We start from the raw sequence: 6,000 nt of genomic DNA on the forward strand, positions 1-6,000 counted from the left end.
GCGCAGGTGCAAAGGGAACCTGGGTCTGAAGCCTGGCGACACCGAACAGCAGCACACAGGGCTCAGCGTGCTGCTCCCTCTTGTTGTGTTCATGCCCCTTTGCCCCAGAGTGACGTCTGGACCCCTTGGAGCAAAAATGAAGTTTGCCACAGCCCTTGAAGAGCTATGTCTGTTAGTTCTGTTGGCATTACACTCTTGTGTCAATGTGGAAAGAGGGATCATGCATGGAAACATTATAATGAAACTAATTAACTTATATAATTAACATGCATTGCTAATTATCAATATGATTTAAAAAAGAGAAGAAACAACACCAAAAGAGAGAGTTTGTGCCTTCCCCAGGCAATTTTCCGGAAATGTAGTGAAGGTATCACAGTAGAGAAAGGAGAAAAGGAGAAGCAGAGAGAAGCCATGCTCACAATTTAACATGCTGCCGAGTGGAGCCGTCTTTCACTCTCCCAACATGCATGCACACATGAGCACGCATGTGCACACACACATGACTACACATGTTCAAACATACGCATATATACCACCCACACAGTTGCATCCACAATTTTATAACACACACACACACACACACACACACACACACACACACACACACACTCACACACTATTTTTTTTCCCTCTGAGTGACTTTTCCCAGTTCCTTAGCTTGTTCACTTCTCACTCTCTTCAGTACAACACAGTAATGATAATCCTGTCTTTGCTGGCTAGGTGTGGGGCTTCTGTAAGTCCCTGCCTTCTGCCTGGTACATAGCTAAGACTGAAAAGTGCCGCATAAGAACAACCCAATGTCATGCAGGCATGGTGGCTCATGCTTTGATCCTAGCATTTGGCTAAGGCAGGAGGATTTTCATGAGTTTGAGACCAGCTGGAACTATATGAGACCCTGTCTCAACAAAACCAAAACCATAATAAAACCTCAACACCATTTATCCTGGAATACTTTAGTGAAAGAAAAAAAAATCCACAAAGACAAAAGCTAAAGGATTGGAGTCACGGCCATTCCTCCCTGACTGTTCTAATGCTGCACCCAGTTCCACTGCCCAAAGCATCCTCACCTTCACCTCCGTTCAGTCCCCCTGTTCTTGGTCTCAGTCTAATGAGCTGGACAGACTTTTAAGACATGGACACCCAGAACACTCTTCTGCCTACAGATAATATCAATCCTAAAGGAAAACATTCTCATCTTCATTCCTTTCTCCAAAATAAAGGGTAACGATTTTTCATGGAGCGTTCTTATTTCTCATACCACCATGGAGAAATGTCCCACACCCCAACTAATGATTACATTAATATGCAAACAAATCTAAAACTGCACGTTGTAGGTAGATCTGAACTGACTGCTTCCTGGTCTCCTCTGCACTCTGAGCAGACATGAAGGCGTGAATACTACAAATGCGCACATGAATGAGTCAGTTTCTCCGTTGACCTTGGGATACCTTTTGCCAATAACATTTCTTCGTTCCCATCTTTTTGGTCTATGTTTGATTTTGGGGTTGACTTTGGTACAGATAGGCCTTAAAAGAGAACACAGAACTCTGGGGAGTCACCATTTTGCTTTGAGTGAAGCCATTTCCTGACATGGGATTCTACGGGGAAGTGTATGCGATTCCAGGGTCAAATCTGAATGCTGCCAAGTGTTTTAAATTCAAACAACACCTTTGGAGAAATTGGTACATAAACATGCTGTTAAAAATGTCTCCAGAAAAATCTCTGCGAAGTTGAGAGAGTGGAGCTAAATAAATTTTAAACCCTTTGTGGTCTCCAGAGTTTAAAAAGAACACTTAATAGTGGGAAAAATTACCGAGCAACAATTGGCCACTCGGGTGAATACTTCTATGTTATATGGCGCTGAATTCTGAATTTTGCTTTTACTAAGCAGAAATATCAAAGATGGTTGTTCAGCCTTGGGTCTGTAGGGATCTATCATGGTGACATAGCCTGCTTCCTTACTGCAGCTGTGCTAGATAAAATCCCCTCCATGTTGCCACACGCATCGTCCTTACCAGTAAAGGTAGTACTGATCCAGAAGGCCTCTCGTTCCTTCTCAAAGGCTGTTTCTGCCACAAAGTTGCTTCCTTCCTTCCTGCCTTCTCCTCTTTTGATGGTGTCTATGTTACTGTGGCCTCGAGCCTCTGGTGTACAGTTGGGAGGATCATAATCCCTTGGGAGGAGAGTTTTTGTTTCTCTGGACAACCTGTGGTTAAAGGGACAGACACCTATAAGACATGCCTCCTCCCCTGGCTCAGTGCCAAACAACAAAGACCAAGCCTGCTCATTAGTGGATTATTCTTATTCCCAGAGCTGATATTGAGATCTGTAATGCCCGCCTGTTCTGAGTATCCCAGAATGTTGGTGTAGCTGGATCTGACCTGAAAACCTGCCAGTTTAATACAATCCAGAGATGATAAGAACTGCTTCAAACTTCTGTCTTTTACTGAGCACCTACTGTGGACCAGCCTCTATTAAATGTCCTGATATTGTCTTACTTGGAAACCACCTTGAAACAACGTCACTGACTGGTATGTTTATATTTTCCAAAATGGTGCATACTTTCACAAGTACAAATTGCTAATGTTTTAAAATAAAATTATGAATTATTCCTACTATGCATGAAATATATAGTGAAGTCACATCTGTGAAAAATAACAATCTTCTCTACAATGGGGCTGTCACTTTCAATCTTAAACCCCGATTTTGCTTCAGAATAGAAAACTTGAGGTAGCCACTGCTGAGGAGACTCCTTCACATTAAAATTTAAAGTTTAGTCCCAGTTTTTTTAAACCTTTTTTTTTTTATCTTTTCATATCCTTGGAGATACAATATTTTAAGGGCTTGTGTGTTGTCCTGGAATCATGGAACAGAATCTGATTATAAACATCCATGGTCCATCGTTACTGATATCTGTCTATGGATGACTTCCATTGAAATGTCTTACCCTTAATGATGTTTGGTCCCTACTGCTGTGAGGCATTCACAGCGAGACATTTACGTAATGACCTACTCCAGGCCAACCATGGTCAATGGCCTTCTTCAGGGCAGCCCCAATTCTCTAATCTTCTCTACGCTACTTCTGACCCCCTCTCGGTATATTTTGAGATGCTTCCCTGAGTCATGTTGCAGGTTAGGGGTGTCTTAGGCACTTTTCATGCTACAATGCAGTGAATGGATGTTGGTGTGTTTCTTTTGGTCTTCACCCCAGAAATGAGGTATAGAACTTTATACTCCATGTCCACTTTTTGTTTGCTTTTGGGAGTGTCTGACACCGGAATATCTAGAGACAGAGTCCTTTCTTGGTCAGTATTCTTCAAATAAACTCTATATTCCGAAGATTGGCCCACACCCAAAGTACCTTCTAGTTACCTTTATATTCTTTAGGGCAGAATAAATGTTTTTACACAGTTACAGCATTTCCCTCACCTTATGCTTTAAGTTATTCTGAGTCCTGAGGTTTTTTTTTTTAATATTCACAGCCAAATTTCTGGACAGTCTTTTCATACTTTGCATCACAAAAATACACAGTATTTATAGGAAGCTGCCTCTTCAATTGTTTTCAAGATTGTTGATGCTGTTAGAATTTCAGGAGGACTAAAAAAAAAAAAAGAATTTAAGGAGGACATTTAGAACTCAGACAACTTCTGCCAGGATCTCCAGTTATCAAGCAACCCAGCATCTAACGGTTTTGTAAGGAAAACAAAGTCTCGAATTTATGGGTTCCAAATAGTTTGTATAGTGATGTCCCAGAGGGAGGTGAAAGTTCCTACCCCATGGCCTAATGATTTGATTCTGAAGTGTAGACTATGGGGAGGTGGAGGAGAAAGTAGTTTTACAGTGAGGTGTGGAGTATGGTCCCATAGGCTGGAGAATGGGGGGTTTAGCATGGTCAGTGTCAAGCCAGGCTGATAGCAAGTCCATCACTCCATCTCAACATCAACCTCAGTCTAAACAAGAGGAAAATACCAGACAAACCAGAACTGAGAGGTACTCTACAGAATACAAAGCCAGCTCCTTTTCAAAACAGAGGTCAGGGCTGGAGAGATGGTTTCACAGTTAAGAGCACTGGCTGCTTTTCCAGAGGACCAGAGTTCAATTCCCAGGACCCACACAAGTGGCTCACAACCTCTGTAACTCCAGTTCCAAAGGATCCAACACCCTCCTATGGCCTTTATGGACACGTCATGCATGTGGCATACAGTATACATTCAGACAAACATGCATACACGCAAAGTAAAAATAAATAAAATCTCACTCCCTGCCCCCACAAAACCTCAAAACATTAGAGATAGTCAGAAACAGGGCAAGTCACAGACCAAAAGGAATGAAGGCTTCAGACCTGATGGATGTCATGTGATTTCCTGGACGGGAAGACATTCAGGAGAAACGAGGGAAACAGGAACAAAGTTCAGAGTTTACTTAGTAAGGTGCTCTGCCTTTGCTGTCTTGGCCATGAGCAGTGCATGACGGTGAAATGAGAGGCTGACAGTGGGGGAGGGCTGGAATCGAACTCTTTTTTCCATTTTTTTGCACATTTCCTCTCAGTCTATAACTAAAATAAAAATTATGACTAAAATTATGTTTGTGGAAGTAGGATGAAGAATGGAGTGTGTGTGTGGGTGTGTGTGTGTGTGTGTGTGTGTGCATAAGTGTGAGTGTGTGTGCATATGTGTGTTTATGTATGGTTTCTGTACTCCTTACGTGGATGTATGGATGTGTGTACATGTGTGTGCAAGCATGTGCAGGCCAGAGGTTCAAGTCTGGTGTCTTCCTCTATTACTCTCCACTTTATTGTTTGAGAAGGAGTCTCTCACTGAACCTTGATTCAGTGTGGTTAGCTGGCCAATGAACGCCAGACTTCTGTCTGTTTCTACTCCCCCAGCCCTGAGTTGACAGGTGCATGCCACCATGCCTGGCTTTTTCTGTAGGTGCTAGGAATCCAAATTCAGATTCTCATGCTTGCCAGGCAGGTGCTTTATCAAATGAACCTTCTCCCCAGTCCCAGGAACAAGTTGCTTTTATTTCTGTATCTAAGCCATTAGAAAATCTGCAGTGTAACATCCTGATAAACTCACCTTCTATGGAGATTTAGGAACAGAGATGTAGGTGGATGACATCTCTTCAGTTCAAAGGCTCTGCTGAGGTGGGGATCAATTCTCCTTAGAAAGCCAAGATAAGTGTGTTGAAGACTGTATCAACTACATACTGATTGTTTGCCAGAGGAGTGAATACTCTGTGGACAACTGCAGCATCTCAGGAATTCACTAGGAGCTGGGGTGTTACAGATGACCAAGTCATGGCATCTGACCTGGAGAGTGTTACATTTTGGCTGGAGAGAGATTTAAAAAGAAGTTGGTGGATGAATTGCTACATGTGATGTGATAGGCAGGAAAGCAGGTTTATGAAAAGATACTGTAGTGGCAGTTGGGAAGGACATACGGGTTGGGGAGGGGTCAGGAAGTGTCTTGCAAAGAAGAGGCATTCAGACATGGTCAGGTGCATTCAGAGTGGCATGGCCATAGACAAGGAAAGACATTTATTCTGGCAATGACCTGAAGGTTGCACAGCAAATGAAGGGTCCAGAGAGAGAAGGGAATTAGAAATTGTTACAAAGGTGATGTAGAAAGGTTAGTCGGCTACTTTGTTCCATTTCTGTCCCACAAATGATATTTGTAATCAGTTAATAATGAATAATATATTATTTAAGGAGAAAGAGAGACATCCAGTGGTTAAAGACACTTGCTGTTCTTGCAGAGGACCTGGGTTTGGTGCCCAATACCCACATGGCAGTTGTAATTCCAGTTCCTAGGTACCTGACATCCTCTTCTGGCCTCTGTGGGCAACAGGCATTCACATAGTGCACATACATAAATGCAGGCAAAACATCATCCACATAAGAAAAAAAATCAACAAATCAATCATATATATGTATTAATTAAATTTGATGGTTATAAGTGATAGAAACCCAGTCTACACAGCTTAGAGGAGAAAAGAAGC

The sequence above is a fragment of the Peromyscus eremicus genome, chromosome 1 (genome assembly GCF_949786415.1).
Source record: "Peromyscus eremicus chromosome 1, PerEre_H2_v1, whole genome shotgun sequence".
NCBI lineage: Eukaryota > Metazoa > Chordata > Mammalia > Rodentia > Cricetidae > Peromyscus > Peromyscus eremicus.